General features: G+C 43.6%; 1 protein-coding gene across 2 annotated transcripts in view; it reads right to left on the minus strand.

Annotated features, from left to right (window-relative positions):
• PAK2 (p21 (RAC1) activated kinase 2) overlaps window positions 1-15,886 on the minus strand; it is a 41,672-nt gene extending 25,786 nt beyond the window's left edge. The window contains exons 1-2 of one of the 2 annotated variants that reach the window (XM_083741889.1): window positions 15,552-15,857; window positions 14,937-15,031 (exon numbers count right to left, since the gene is read on the minus strand). The gene's annotated coding sequence lies outside the window, so the exon portion shown is untranslated. Of the gene's footprint in view, window positions 1-14,936; window positions 15,032-15,551 lie in introns of both variants that reach the window. The other variant, XM_083741888.1, reaches the window with a different exon arrangement.
• Between the last annotated feature and the right edge of the window lie 1,183 nt (window positions 15,887-17,069).

The following is a 17,069-nucleotide window of genomic DNA, read 5'->3' on the forward strand; positions in this document are numbered from 1 at the left end:
CTCGAGTATCTATTAGTCACTGCTTAAGTGATTATTCATAGGCAAGCTCTTATTTCAGATGGAAACAGAATGGTCCCAAGTTCCATAAAAATACAGAACAGGGATGCTCTCACTAGGAACACAGTGAAGGCACATGTGAATCCAAGTTAGAGAGTTATTCTATATGCATCTCTGCTCCAAAAACAAGTTCAGAGAACTCAACAGCATTAACCATATCCCAGATATATTCCAGGGTTCTAACTAAATTCTGTTTGTAATGGGTACCTACTTTTTTCCCCCTCTTTGAAAGAACATGGAGAAACCAGTTTTCATGAAGTACCAAAAATCTTAATAAAGTTGTGGGCATCAGTCAGTCTCGAGAGACAATGGAAAAGGGTACCTCTGCAGTCAAAACAGCAAAGTAACCCTAACTCAAATGGGTTCTTCGCTCTTCAATAACTATGCACAGAGCAAGGAAAATGACAAGAAAACCTGAACCAAAAGCATTAAATGCTGAAGTATAATGGCCTATGAGAACTGCAGTTTGCCCAGTTCTCATAGGCCAGCTTACCCCCTTCTCCTCCATTTTAGAGGTTTCTATAGAGGTGAGCACACATGTGACCAATTCCAGCTACACGTGTCTTTCAGTTTCTCCACTGAACTCTATGGGCTATGTCTCTGGGAATATTTTATAATAGCCTCTCAGTCTCAACCAGAAAGTGAGTGATCTACAATGAGATGGCACTTTCCACTTTTTTCATATCTGTGTGTCTTCTCCTTTCCTTGCCACTACTCTATTCAATTTCCCCTTCTATCCAGTTACCGTTTCAGCCCCCCTCAGTCTCACAAGATTTCATGGCATTAAGTTCTTATGTGACTGTTTTGAGTCCCACCACCCACCCTTTTATACTCCCCCTACAGCTTTTGAGAACGTGAAAACCTTGGGGTGAATCTACTGATTCCCTCTCTCATGCATGTGTTTTGGCTACTTAAATATGGGCACAAAAACACTTAATGAGGTCCAGTATTAAAAAGAATTATGTTTCTTAAATTAATGAACTTTTAAAGTGCAAACAGATCTCCCTTAAGGAGGTTTGTGCAGCTTCTACATTAAGAGTGCATTATTTACTTCTTTCACTTGAAGCTGTATGGAGAGCTAACTCCTTACTTTTCAGCAAGGATAGTTAAGTAATCTCTCTCCATGCTCCACTTTCACTGTCTAATGGTGCACTGGGAGAAATAGCAACTTCTGCTTCCTGGTTGTCTACACTCTGGTTTCTTTAAGAGTACTATGCTTTTATTTAAAAGAAAAAAGCCTTTAAAAAATCCCTGCATGAAACAAGCCAAACTGACAAAGTGTTTCCCTTTCAGCTGCTAGGTTGGAGATATGAAGGTGTGTGGTCCACCAGTCTCCTTTTATTAAAACGGGAGCCTTACAACATTTGTCTTGACTTTTGACAAATTGGAACCCTTGCTTTATGAATGCACTACTCAAGATGTCCTTTACTAAGCTTGTTCATGGTGTAAGAGGAAATCCTCTTTTGTACTTTATAGTCATGTTAAAAACAGGAAGTGAATTACTGCAAGCCATTTCAAAAGCAAAAAAGAGCTGAATTTTTGCACAAAGCATGGTAGCACTGATTAGGCATACAGACACCAATTACAACATCTCACAATTAAATAATAATAATAATAATAATAATAATAATAATAATAATTTATGCCCCATCCATCTGGCTGTGTTTCCCCAGTCACTCTGGGCGGCTTCCAACAGAATATTAAAATACAATAGTCTATTAAACATTAAAAGTTTCCCTAAACAGGGCTGCCTTCAGATGTCTTCTAAAAGTCTGGTAGTTGTTTTTTTCTTTGACATCTGGTGGGAGGGCGTTCCACAGGGTGGGTGCCACTACCAAGAAGGCCCTCTGCCTGGTTCCCTTGGCTTCTCGCAGCGAGGGAACCGCCAGAAGGCCCTCGGCACTGGACCTCAGTGTCCGGGCAGAATGATGGGGGTGGAAACACTCCTTCAGGTATACAGGACCAAGGCCGTTTAGGGCTGAGCACTTTGAATTGTGCTCAGAAACGCACTGGGAGCCAATGTATGTCTTTCAAGACTGGTGTTATGTGGTTACGGCGGCCGCTCCCAGTCACCAGTCTAGCTGCCGCATTCTGGATTAGTTGTAGTTTCCAGGTCACCTTCAAAGGTAGCCCCACATAGAGCGCATTGCAGTAGTCCAAGTGAGAGATAACTAGAGCATGCACCACTCTGGCGAGCCAGTCTGTGGGCAGGTAGGGTCTCAGCCAGCGTACCAGAAGGAGCTGGACACAGAATTGACCTGTGCCTCCATGGACAGCTGTGAGTCCAAAATGACTCCTAGGCTGTGCACCTGGTCCTTCAGGGGCACAGTTACCCCATTCAGGACCAGGGAGTCCTCCACACCTGCCCGCCTCCTGTCCCCCAAAAGCAGTACTTCTGTCTTGTCAGGATTCAACCTCAATCTGTTAGCCACCATCCATTCTCTATCCGCCTCCAGGCACTCACACAGGACCTTAACTGCCTTCACTGGTTCCGATTTGAAAGAGACGTAGAACTGAGTATCACTCGCATACTGATCAACACTCAGCCCAAACCCCCTGATGATCTCTCCCAGTGGCTGCATGTAGATGTTGAAAAGCATGGGGGAGAGGACAGAACCCTGAAGCACCCCACAAATTCATAGATATCAATGACTCATACTATTGAATAGACATACATAGGTTTGTCAGAGACTGTAACACTCCAAGAGAGGACTTCCAGCAAATATATAATTTCCACTAAAAGGTAAACAAATACCAAATCACAGATTTCAATAGTCTAGAAATGGGGGGGGGGGGTTTACCACAGATTCATGTAATAAACACACATTCCCAATCAGGCACTGTGACTCATACCCCCTGTTGAAGAACAGCAATGTTTAGGTCAGCAATAGAGCATCCTGGGAGCAAAATGTTCTCCCACTGATAACTGCCATGATATAATCATAAACTAATGATCTGTCAGATTTGTGTCCTCTTACTCTTTTCTATAGACAATGACTTGTTTCTCATGTATTGATAGTAATAAGAATTATTGGCAGGTACTATCACTTGCTATTTACATTCTTTTCTCCATGACCCATATGTACACATACAGTGGTACCACAGGTTAAGAACTTAATTTGTTCCAGAGGTCGGTTCTTAACCTGAGGTGCGTTTTCGCTAATAGGGCCTCCTGCTGCCATTGCGCCACTGCCACGCGATTTCCGTTCTTATCCTGGGGCAAAGTTCTTAACCTGGAGCAACCACTTCCTGGTTAGTGGAGTTTGTAACCCAAAGCGTCTGTTACCCAAAGCGCCTGTAACCTGAGGTACCACTGTATATACATACCCCTGCAAACAATATATCATAAAGGTTTGTGATACAATAAGCTTGTTAGTTCATAAAGTGCTAAGAGGTTTTGCAGCAAAAAAAAACTTAACTATCTCTAGACAATTTAGAGATGTGTTACTTCAGGAAACTTAAGTCTGGTTTCTTCTAGATGCACTGACGGTATTCTGTCAACGATAGTGTTACATGTACATGTAAAAGATCAAAAAATGTAAAATGTGAACGTGACAGAAATGTGACTGCAAATACACACATAATTATGTAGCAGATACATCAAGAAGCAATAATAAGACAACACACACAATAGGGAGCTTCAATCAATAGCAAGTAATGGTTTACTTGTGTGTTATATATGAAGTAGCATATTTTCATTAGTATATATTTCATGAAAATTACAAGCAATTCTGGTTCTAAACGCAGCATACGTTTAGTGTATAGTCTATAGTATAGTGTATTTTAAAATGGAGTTTCAGAGTTTTTAGGGGTTTTTGAATGTTTTATGTAGTTTTGTAGTTGTTTTATGTAGTTTTTCAATTTCATTGTTCTGCATGGGACAATGACAATAAAGATATCGTATATCATATATAATCACAAGAAAGTGTTGCTGTCAATTTTCAAAGCACACAGTCCCATCCTCACCCAAGAAGATCCCTCCATGCAACCCCCATTGAATGTAGAGCACAGGCAACTCCCATTTTGCATGTGTTCAAGGCATGTGCAACCACTGACATACGTGCCATTTTCAGCCCTGTAAGGGGGTGGAATGGGACAGGTTAATGCGCACTCTGCTGACATACACTATGAGCAAACAGGGAGTTGCCTGTATGTTTCTTTTGCTTTACATAGTGGATAAAGCAAGATCAGCTCGGGGGGGGGGGGAGCATCCCCTATATGTTCTCTTTAGGACCACCACAACTGTTCAACAGAAGCCAGAACAAATTACAGTAGATAGAACAGCACTTCCATTTCATATTCCAAAACGTCCCAACTTAGGTGCCTCAAGATGGAATATATAAGGTGTTAGCATATTACACACAGAGCACTATTTCCAGCCTGCAAAATAGTTCCCATTATTCCAGCAGGAGTCAATTTTAACACAATTATCTTTACTGTTGACTCAACGTAATGTCCAAGCTTCTATGACAAGATTTATCATAGCAACTCTCATTTGGCCTATTTTGGGTTGTATCCACTGGCACAATGAGACTTCCATTTCCTCCCCTTCCCCTGTATGCCCCCAAAATCTGTTCTGGAGGGTCCCCAAGCCTAGCGAAGAAGAAAAAGCTCTGTTCTGTGGACCAAAGCCCATTGAGTCAGTCCTTTGTTGTTTGAATACAGCCCTTTGTTGTTGCTGTTATTAAACACATGAAGTTGATGCAAGTATGCAAAGCCAACAGAAACCCGTCATCTTGCAAAATACACCATCCACTATTATTCAAGCAATTGTAACTTAAACCTCTTCAGTATTTTAAGTAATAGATAAAAAGGAATTTTAAGCACCTCCAAAATCATATTGCAATCAAGTGCCTTATCAAAATTCTACCAATGTTTCCAAGTAGTAAATGAATCATCTGGAGATTATTTAACTTATGATCTATGCTTATTTTACGCCCTTCTAAGTCTTTCATCTTTATAAAATTACTGCTTAACTCTAGAAATTTAACTGCAGATATTTTGTTGCTCATGTCTGAAAGGCACTATATTTAGAAGGCTTAAGATAAATATGAGCTAGTTACAATGGCTCCAGACACTAGATAATTAGTACTTAACCTGTATACAGTAACACAAGACTGATGTTTTGATATACAACTAGAAAGGGAAACATTATTATTACACAGTAAGAAGCAACCCAAGATGGCAATGAAAAAGAGAGGTGACTTCTCCCCCACACTACAGCTACCAAAAGGCCATAATATTTTTATGGAAATACTTAGACAAAGCTCTCAGTCATCAGTAGCAAGGGAAAAATTACTTCTACAGTACTTGTCCAAGGCCCCTGAGATGGAGCAGGATACAAATATATTATCAAAGTAGCTTTGAATGCCATTTCTGCTACTACTACTGCATCCTGCAATACAGTGGTACCTCGGGTTACATACGCCTCATGTTACATACACTTCAGGTTACAGAGTCCACTAACCCAGAAATAGTATCTCGGGTTAAGAACTTTGCTTCAGGATGAGAACAAAAATCGTGTTCCGGCAGCGCGGCGGCAGCAGGAGGCCACATTAGCTAAAGTGGTGCTTCAGGTTAAGTACAGTTTCAGGTTAAGAATGGACCTCCAGAATGAATTAAGTACTTAACCCGAGGTACGACTGTATATGCTACTAATCAGCAGGTAAAATGACACAAACATCATGCCAACATTCAGAAGTGCTTCAGAATGATGTTACCAGAGTGAAACCTAGGCCCGGTCCAATAAATTTTGCTGCCTGAAGCGAAAGACAATATGGATCCTACCCCTCCCCCACATCCCATATACAGCGGAACTTCAGGTTACATACCTCTCTGGATACGTAATCTTTGGGTTGCGAAAGCGGCAAACCCGGAAGTATTTTTCCAGGTTTCACCGCTCACACATGCGCAGAAGTGCTCTATCACACCACGCACATGCACAGAAGCGGTGCCTCTGGTTACAGATTTTTCAGAGTGCACACGGACCCCCGGAACGAATTAAATCCATATCCAGAGGGTCCACTGTACCGAAGTAAACTGGACTGGTAGCTGAATCTTACTTCAGCACTGGTGACAGGTCAGCATTCTCCACCACAATGAGAGCAGCAGGCTAGCTTAGTGGGTGCAGAGCATGCCAGGTGACACTCACAGCTCTGTTCTCCTGCACTGCACTGCTACTAACCACCCACCCCAGCAACTGTCACCGAAGAAGGCTGCCTCATGCTGTCTAATGGTAGGACTGGCTGTGATGAAGCAACAGAACTGTGTAAAAGAGAGAAAACATGGGGAATGCTTTGGGGGGGTGCACTTTAGCAGTGGCTGGATGGTACAAGGCTGGTGCTTCTTTAAAACATACTCACATCCTGCTACTTCCATAGCAGAATGGCATTAACATAGATTTTTACAATATGTTTAAATAAAAATAAAGCACAGAGATGTTGATACAGAAGCAAAAGAGTTAATGTTAAAAAGCACAAGTGGATGTAAGGGAAGAAATTGTCTATGCTTCCTGCTTAATAGTAGCTATTTCAGGAGGGTGTCTATTGCAGGCGGTTGTGAAATAATTTTCCTGGTTTCAGGTTTCTTCTTGCCTGTGGCTTCCTCTGAAGCATACAGTAGCAGTCATTCTTGAAGTAGCACTTGTGACTAAATCAGCTACTGATGATTAAACTATTGTGCCCTATTTAATTTCACATAATAGGTTGCCATGTCAGTCAACTGATTGGTCCAATATTGTCAACTGACCACCTGCTATCTGATTGTGGTCAAGTACTGTCAAATATTCCAAGACTGTCACAAAGTAGAGGGCAGCTTATTATTCTTTAAAAAGAATAAGTATGCTGTCATTTGTTAACAAGGGAAGGAGTGAAGACGGCTTTAGCCCCAGCCCTGCAGCAGTGGGGAAAACCCAGTAATGCAGCACAGCATCTCCCTCTAGCTACCTGCTATAACTGTAGGCATCTCTAAAATGGAACACAAGCATGCATCAGTTGCAAAGGTCTCTGCCTAGGCAGTAGATAGTCAGACTAGGACCAAAGGTACCCAGGTTGAATTCCTTCCTTAGCTATGAGGTTTACTAGGTGAAATGAAGCCGGTCACATACACTCATACCTCAGAATTGATGCAAAGATCAAATGGCAAGGAGAGAGAAATGTATACTACATTGAACACCTGGAATTGCACGAGGAAAGGACCCATTTAAAATGTAATAAAACTAAGAATGAGAGTCAGTGTGGTGCAATGGTTAGAATGTTGGACTAGGGCACTAGGCCCTGGGAGACCAGGGTTCAAATCCAAACTCAACTCTGAAGCTCTCTGGCTGACTTTGAGCATCAGGCTAATCTACCTCACGGCATTGTTGTGAGGATAAAATGAAGTTGGAGAGAATAATGTATGCCACCTTGAGTTCCTTGGAGGAAAGGTAGGATATAAATGCATAAATGTCATAAACAAATACTTTATTATTTGACCAGTCAGTTAACCAAATACCTTTTGATAAGTCAAATACCCATTACTAGGAAACAATCACTTAAAATAAAAATCTCCCAGGTATTTCATGGACTAGGAAACAATCACTTAAAATAAGAATCTCCCAGGTATTTCATGGACTAGGAAACAATCACTTAAAATAAGAATCTCCCAGGTATTTCCAGCTGTCTCAAGGCTGTATGTTAATGTCACTCCAGATTGTTGATAATTATATAATGATTTGTTGTTAAATGTTGATAGAAAATGGTTAAAAATAACACCTTTGTTTTAAACTTGATTGTAAGTTGCCTGGAAACAATCCAGCATTGTTTCTGATTAAATAATAAATATAGTAACATCAACATTACATGGCAATGCCACACCAATAGTCAGTCACCTAATCTCACTGAGATATAGGGGCAGTTCAGATTATTTTAAAATTATTTTACCAATTTACTTCATCATGTCTCCCAATCACAAATTACAGACATGCAATTAAACTTCCAAAGAACTCGAGTTACTTCCATCCCTAATTTACTAGCAAAAAATTAAGGCAATTAGACACTGGTGCATATCTTGTTCAACAACATACTTAACCAGTACAACAAAATAAACCATTATCACAATAATTCAGGGGGGTGGGAGGGAAGAGGTGGGTCTTCAGCGGACAATCCAGTCTCAAAGATTAGAAACCAGTGTCATAAAGAATCAATGCATGATAACCAACCAATCTTTTTCACAGCATCAACAAGGCAATTATAAAATAAGCAGGTATGGTGCCATAGACCACAGAAGATATAAAAACAAATTCAGTATGGAAATGAGTACAAGCAAGCTACAGTAGGTAATCCTGTAAAGGTTATACAGGAGAGTATGCCATCTACCTGTTCTATTCACACATTTTGGGCAATTATCTAACTGTTGCAGTCTGTTTGCACAACAGTCTTGTGATTGCACAAAGTGGATTTTGTTTTTCCTTCCTCCCCTCTACCTCTTCATGCCATCAAATCTGCCCTCGAGAGTTGAGGGCTCTCTGGAATAGATGGGGGGCATGGGCAGAGGGAAGGAGACCTTGCTTGCACTGGCACACATTGGATATCTCGCTTTCTGTGCAGGAGAGCTTTAACCCATATGAAACATTATGTTAAGTGCAGCAATGTGAAGATCTCTTGGAGTTCTCCATCCTGCTTACTAAAGGAAGTAGCCTCTTTCCCTATGGCTACGGCATGGTCTAATAATATTCACAAGAGCATTTTACAGCAGGGATATAAAAGAGTCCCTTTTTTTACTATCCCCTCACTTCACTCAAAACTTAAGAGCAGCACAGCACATTTTGCCTGCAAAAAGAAAAATGTGATTCACCTTCTGTTCCTACATACATCAGACACCTAATCATTAAAGCTTTCAACACAAAAATGGGTCTTAGGCGACAGTATTTTGTTCTATTCATAAACCAATTCCATCTCCAGAATTTAGATCTAGGCCTGACAAGTGCATGAAACACAGCCAACACTGTGAATGCCTTGTTCTGAGTTCCTTAAAAGGAAGAGCAGTCGGATATGTACTTATTTTATCAGGGGTATTATTTTCTTACATAAAATAGCAAGTAAATACTAGTACCTCTTTTAAGATCACATCACCATTAAAAAGCAAACAAGCATATAAAATAAAGGTGGCATAAAATAAACACATTAATACAAAACAGATAGTACTAAAATTGACAAAAATGTGGAATTATTAAAACATCAAATGCCTTGACAACTGTTATTTATAAATGTAATAAATATCCAATACAGCCTGCAAGCAAGAAAAAGGCCAAGGAAGAGGACTAAAACAGTGATAACAGGAAACAAACTGATTGATGGTGTATCTAATGATCTTCTTTAAAAATATATATCATCCATAGAGTAAAGATTTTCAAGCAGTGCAATAGGAAATTCTGAGGTCCTCAGAGAAGATAAGGGATGGTGGACAAGTTTTGCTGAAAGAACACTTAACTATGGCTACAGGTCTCTCATCACAATACATAGTCACTGAGGTGTATAAGACAGACTAATCAGTGCTCTCCCACCAACAGTGATGATGCACCTTACAGCATGCCACCGACTCCTCTGTAATGGGACTGAGAAAGCATAAGAAATCAGGAATAATCTCTCTCTACTACTTCTGCTGGACATCTCAGAAAAGTTGGACCATATCAGAAAGATGAGAACTGACCTGCAGTGTTCCACAAGGCTCAGTACGTATTAGCCCCAGATAATGCTCAACATCTCTATGAAGCTGCAGAAAGAAACCATCCAGAGCTTTTGAGTTAGATGCCATCAGTATGCCAAAGACATATTTAACTACCGGTAGTTATGTGTTTAGGAAGAGGCTTCTTAAGTCCTGAGCTAGCTAGTGTCTACCAATTGTGAGTAAGTGAAACAATCAAACTGAAACTGAATCTAGACAAGGCAAAAATGATGCTACAGAGTAATTGCAACGCACAAGGGAGTTGTTATACCTATTTTAGAGGTAGTGGTATTCACCCCATTGAAACAGCTTAAGAGCCTGGGGGTGCTTTTGTTCCAATAAGCATGTACTGGCAATGGCCAGGAGTGACTTTCTTCAGCCACACTTGTTGAACCGGCTCCATTCTTTTCCAAAGCTGTGAGATTAAGTCCTATTGATCTATACTTTTGTACATTCAAAGATTGGCAAGAAGCCAAAGATTGGCAAGAAGCTGGCTCAGAATGCCACAGTTCACCTCCTAATGTGTAAGGAGGGATGAACATGTACAATTAACTGTTTTAGCAACAGCACAGCTGCCTGTGAATTTCTGGGCCCAATCCAAGGTGCCAGTGCTCATCTTTGAATCACAACACAATTTTGGTTACAGGTAGGTAGCCGTGTTGGTCTGCCGTAGTTGAAACAAAATAAAAAAAATCCTTCCAGTAGCACCTTAGAGACCAACTAAGTTTGTTACTGATATGAGCTTTCATGTGCATGGTATCTGAAGAAGTGTGCATGCACACGAAAGCTCATACCAATGACAAACTTAGTTGGTCTCTAAGGTGCTACTGGAAGGATTTTTTTTATTTTGTTTCAAACACAATTTTGATCTATGGGCCACAGGTTGCCAATCCCTGATCTAGAGCTCACATGGAAGAAGCACATGGAGAAGAGCTTCAGACAATAACCACAGGTTCTGGGCCAGTTCATGTGGGAAAATATGGTCCTCAAGGTAGTGGCGTCATGAGCACATATGGCTTTACAGGTCAAAACTACCACTTTGAATTGAGCCTGGAAATTATCTTGCAGTCAGTGAGTCATGCAAGAATTGGTGATATATGTTTAGACCAGGGGTCTGCAACCTTTCAGACAAAAAGAGCCACTTGGACCCGTTTCCGAAGAAAAAAAAACTGGGAGCCGCAAAACTCGTCATTATAAAAATAACTTTTTTGTCACTTTTTTATTATTACTTTGTTTGACCCCTCAGAATTACTCCTCCTCATAGAAATAAACGTTAAATTAACAAGTTACCTTTTGTGTGTGTGTGTGTGTGTGTGTGTGTTCTTCACTCCCCTTCAAAACAGTGACCAGCGTACATGCCCCTTACAATGTAGCGGGCGGGCGGGAAGGTGACGTCGGGACGGTGCGTGACTAACGCCCCCACTGCCCCCATGCGACGTCACAGCCAGTACAGTGCCCGCCACAGTGGGGAGTGTCGGGGCACACAATGCGCCTCCTCCCCTCGCTAGTATCTGCCCCGGAGCCGCAGAAAAGGTGTAAAAGAGCCACATGCGGCTCCGGAGCCGCGGGTTGCTGACCCCTGGTTTAGACTTTAGAAACTCTCTAACCCTGTATGGAGCCCTACATATCTGCATATTGCAGAAAGCAAGATCAGCAGCAGCTAGAAACAAGGTTTCCTCTACAGTTACCTCAAAACTCTTGAATAATTTCCTGAGAGAGGTCATGAACTGTCTCTCTTGAGGGAATTCTGGAGGGATCACAATTCTCATCTATTTCCATGGCTTTCAGCAGCCAGGATGAATATGGCCAAAGTATGCAGGCTGTACTAGTAGGCTGTTGAATTTAACTGAGTTTTAAATATTTTTTTTGTTTTTTTATATTTCAAATGCAACAAACCTTATGCAAACCCCTTTTGTGCTTAGGAAACATTACAATAAAATGTAAAGTAAAATGGCCAATGGTAGGCAAGTGTTGACAGGAAAATTTTTATTATTTTTATTAATTACGTTCCTAATAAAAGTGACCCAAGACAACTTACAGAAATGGTATAAACCAAGTTATAAACAGATAATAACAAACACAACCAATAAAAGCCTAAAAACACATCTATACAAATAAAAGAAAAGTCTTACAGATCCTACCCCGCTAAAAGAGACCACAAATATCTGAGACACTTCAAATTAAGGAACAAAAGCCCAGATTTTTAAAAAGGAAAACTTTGTTCAGCGCCTAAAAACAGATAATGATGTCACCAGGTGTTTCTCTTTGGGGAAAGCATTTCAGAAGCAGGGAGCCACCACTGAAAAGGGTCGCTCTTCTGTTGCAACCATCTAGAGCAGGGGCCGGTTCATTCCTGCGGAGATCGCTCCATGGGCCGGATCGTGTCTGCACAGATGCGATTTCCAGCACCACAGAAGCGAGTCCCCGCTGCGTGCTGCAGCGCACAGGGATTCACTGTGCAAGCGGCTCGGTTCGGGGTCAGCTCGTGGGCCATTTAAATGTCCCCCACGGGCCACAGGTTGCTGACCTCTGATCCAGAGCTCACGTGGAAGAAGCACATGTAGAAGAGCTTCAGACAATAACCACAGGTTCTGGGCCCCTTCATGTGGGAAAATATGGTCCTTGAGGTAGTGGGATCATGAGCACATATAGCTTTACAGGTCAAAACTACCACTTTGAATTGAGCCTGGAAATTATCTGGCAGTCAGTGAGTCATGCCAGAATTGGTGCTATATGTTCAGACATATATGTGCTAGTCAACAATTTGGCCACTAAATTCAGTATCAGCTGCAGTTTCCAAATACCTTCCAAAGGCAGCAGCATATATAATGCATTGCAGTAATCCAACATAGAGGTTACCAGCACATGGACAATGTAAGTTAGGCTATCCCTTTGTCTTCTCAATGGAGAAAGTTTACTAGTACCGTGCTACCTCCGGTTACAAACTGAATCCGTTCCAGAGGCCTGTTATTAAGCCAAAACCGTTCTTAACATGAGGCACACTTTCGCTAACAGGGCCTCCCACTGCTGCCACACCACCAGCATGCAACTTCCGCTCGCACCCCAGGGCAAAGTTCGCAACAAGGAGCATCTACTTCCGGGTTAGCGGTGCTCGTTACCCGAAGCATTCGTAAGGAGGATGGTACATAACATGAGGTTCTACTGTAGTAAAATGAGGCTTGGAAAAAAATATGCCATGATTTGTCAGGGCAATCAGGAAGTTGTTAGTAACATTTATGGTGCTGGATATATGTTTTCAAACCATAGCAAATGGTTCACATATATTCAGAAACTTTTGAGGGCCAAATACCCTTTTAGGAACTAATTTATTGTCTGATGTTGCTGGCCAAATTTTTATGTCACTCTTCATCTGAGGATCACAAAGTGGTTTGCAATATAAAAACACAAAAATACACACCAAAGTAACAAACAAAAACAATACCCCCAGTTTAAAAGGCCACAGATCATTTAATTGCCAGTGTTTCTCAAACTTGTGTCTCCAGCTGTATTTGGACTACAGTTCCCATCATCCCTGACCACTGGTCCTCCTAGCTAGGAATTATGGGAGTTGTAGTCCAACAGCTGGAGACACAAATTTGAGAAACACTTAGCCAAAGGACTGGGAGAAAATGATTTTTTTTTGCCTGGCATCTAAAGATATGTAACAAATGAAGTGCCGCCTTGCCCTGTTCAAGCTATACCTGCTGCTGCTGACGCTTCTCCACCCACCCTGCCACCTCTACGGCTGGCAGAGAAGTAGTGCCGGCACTGGCACTAATTTTGGGCAAGTTCTCACCAAAATCTGCATATACCAGTGCTGCTTCTGCATCAGCAGCAGGATACTCATGGGGATGCCAGCTAGGGTGCTTCTGTTGCCTGAGGCAGCCACCTCAGTCTGCAGTAACAGCTGAGTCAGTTCTGCCCAACACACACTGCTAGGGTGTTCAAAATCCGGAGAAGAATACCCTTTCCATTTGATAATCTGAGAGTAGAAGCTGATATGACACTCCCATTCTCTAATGATAGGCTTTGTAAGCAACACAACAAATTTCAGCATATGCAAGGCAAAATTATGAGCAGTGATCTTATTTTAAGAAATAGGGATATTGCAGATATTTGAATAGGGAAGAACCTCAGCAACATTGCTTTGTGTTGTCCCTGCATTCAGTCCAATACTCATCATGCCAACAAGAGGGCAACAAAGCGGGCAGAGGTAACAGAATGCAAACACACTCTATGGGCAGTGTGGTGTGGAGAGAATGATACTGAGAAATATGGAGGGGTCACCTGATATATCAATCTGCTAAGGCATCCTCTTTCTTCTTCACACTTCACTTTGTGACTCCAAAGGGAACAGTGCAGGGACAGAAACTGGCTGAGTCAGCTGTTCATACAAAGCACAGCCACCTCATCTTCTTGCTCATTTACCTGCACTCTTCCTCTGAACAGTACAATGACAAAGAATACAACTCATCACTTAATACTCCCTACCATGCTAGAATACCCACAGAACAAGGGGAACTAAGCAAGAGGTGGAAATCCAGCAGTCTTCTTTTCCCTCCTAGCACAGCAGGGATGTTTGGGGAGGTGATGTTCTTCTCTAGAAGCCTCTACTTCCCTGTTAGCCATATTTCTTTCAGCAGAGCGACAAGGAGGATTGGGCCCCATGAGGCTGCAACCACATGTTCTGCTCGCTTGTCCTATATCACATTCACTCTGGATTGGGGTAGTAGGAATGATGGAGCTTGCTGGGCCAATCCTTACTACTACACAACCCAAAGAAAGATCACAGAGAAGCCGAGCCAGAGGTTGGACAAATGTGCAAACAGCAAATTGCCCACTTGCACGCCTGTGTTGCTGAGAGCGACAAGAGGGGGAGAGAGCAGACAGGAAAGGGAACAGACAAGGGCAGTAGCCCAGGCTTTCTCAACCAGACAGTTAAGAGAGAGGATCAGCGAGGAGACAGGAGGTACTACTGAGCTCTCTGATTCTTCATAGGCTCTTCCTGGGCAGTAAAACTGGTCACAGTTCTCTGTACTGGGTTTGAGGAGACAGGGGTTGGGAAGGCAGAAGCAGGAACCGCCCCACCCCCTCTTGCGCGACCTTTACCCCAACACCTGCTGGAAGGAGCGGGCAGGTGAGTAGTTGGAGGCAGCAGCCGCAGCCCTGTGCCTCACCTGCGCTTGAGGTGGGTGCGGTGGGAGACGGAAGAGCTGCTCTCAACTGCAGAAGCAGGGACACCCAAGCGGCCTGGCCAAGAACTCAAGATCCCCTGTGAAGGAAGCACCAAAGGCCATGAGGAATTTGCCTGCCTGCCTGCCTGCTTCTGGGTGGGTGGAGAGAGAAGTGGTGGAGCTCCCTTGCTGATTAAGAAACATCCTCCTCCCGAGCCCGTTTGAAACCGCGAAAGCTCTAGGAAGGCGTCGCCCCGAACCGGTTTGCGCCTTTTCAACGTTACCGAAGATGTTCCCTGTGCAGAAGCGGCCACCCTTTGTCCGCCAGGTAATGGGGAGCTCCTCCGCGGCCTCCTCGCCCACCTGCTCGCCGCGCCGCAAAGTGCAGTAAAAAACCCCAAGCCCTTTGCCTTTCTTCCTCCCCGCGGCCGCTTCTCCACCGCCCCTCGGGCACTTCCTCCTCAGAGCTGTGGTGGGAGCCTCCGGGAAGCGCAGCCTCTGGGCCTGCGGAGCTCGCTCGCTCTTCCTCAGGAGAAGAGCTAACCACCCTCGCTCGCTCCGTCACACACACTCGCCTCTCCCCCCACCCCCCGCGCCTGGGTCTCCGCTCCTGCCCACCTCCGGCCAAGAGCTCCCGCAGCCTCCAGGCCGCTTCGCACGCCTCAGGCACCAGCCGAGCTCGTCGCCTTCGCCGCCGCCCCGTTGGCTCGCTGGCTCGAGATCTGCAGGGCAGGGCGCGGCCTCCGACAATGGCGGGGAGGGCCCACCGGGCGGCCAGAGGAGAAGCAAGCGGAACCGCCGCGCGTGGCCACAGCCCGGGAGAGGAAGGGGCGGAGCTGGCCAGGCGGCTCCTGGCGCAGGCGGCGGCGCGAAAGGTGGGCAGGGGCCGCCGAGCGGGCGTGGAAAGAACGGCGCTGAGACCACAACTCCCAGCATGCACCGGGACGCAGCGGCGCTCTGCTTCGCCCCCGGGCCGCCTGTCTAGAAGCAAGTCTTTGCGCAGAGGAAGAGAAAGCTAGGAGGGGTGATGCGCTTGCCGGTGACTTGGGGGTCCTGGAGGCAGCTTGCGCTTTGGGAAGAGCAGAGTAGCGGGTGTTTCTTCCCTCAGAGCGTGTCTCTGTTGCTTTTAAACTGTTTTCTAAAAAATAATAATACAGTATTTTTTAATTAAAAAATGCCATTTTTTTTATTTGTACCCGCTCTTGCCCATTTTAAATTTAGGACATTGCTGGATATTGTTCAGTAAGAATTGCAGTATATTCGGTGCAATTTTTAGTAGGAACTGGTCAGTGTAGCGTTTCCGTTTGGTTGTTTGGTTCTTGGGGAAAGAGAAGTACAGTATATGGGACGAGTTGGAGAACAGCCTTTACCAAAGGTGTCATGGGCTTTGAAGACACTCGCACTCAGGACACAAAGGAGAAACGTGCTAAGATGAAGGCACGCTTGGCAAATCCACACCATGATCAACTCCCACCCGGAAACCAATGTCCCCACTGTGGAAGGACGTGTGGATCCAGAATTGGCCTCCACAGTCACTTACGGACTCATTGTTAAAACCGTGTTTATGGAAAACAATCTTACTCAGCTACGAGTGATCGCCAAAGAAGAAGAAGCTGATTAAATTAACTAGCATTCGTGTTTATTACCTAAGTTGCACTTGAGCTTGTTTTGTAAACTTCCCTAAAAATGTTACTAGGGAAGCAGGCAGGGGAAGCACCTCAACATCAGACCTGTAAGGAACAGCACTTGCTGAGCAGATCTGTTTTTCTTTCAGGCTCTCTCCCTTGGCACAACTCCAGGGCAGCTTTTGATGCAGGGACAACTTTATTAAACTCAACACATACAAACACTCAGTAGACTCCCTCTTGTGTTGACACAGATGACACCATCCCTCCTTGCTCTCACTGAATTGTCTGTATTATTATCAACTGTTCTTGCACCTGGCCCTTCATCACAGAGCCCAGGATGGATAACAGACATAACATTAAGAACAAAGTTGAAATCATTATCTAAAAAGCAGTAATGTACTTTAAAAAAAACAAACATCAGAATTTAGTGATACCAGTACAGTACTTTCATTCTTACTAGGCACCCAAGGCTTGCACACATAAAAAAGGTCTTGAGCTGTTGCCTCTG

This window comes from Podarcis gaigeae, assembly GCF_964106915.1.
Source record: "Podarcis gaigeae genome assembly, chromosome: 5".
NCBI classification, from domain to species: domain Eukaryota; kingdom Metazoa; phylum Chordata; class Lepidosauria; order Squamata; family Lacertidae; genus Podarcis; species Podarcis gaigeae.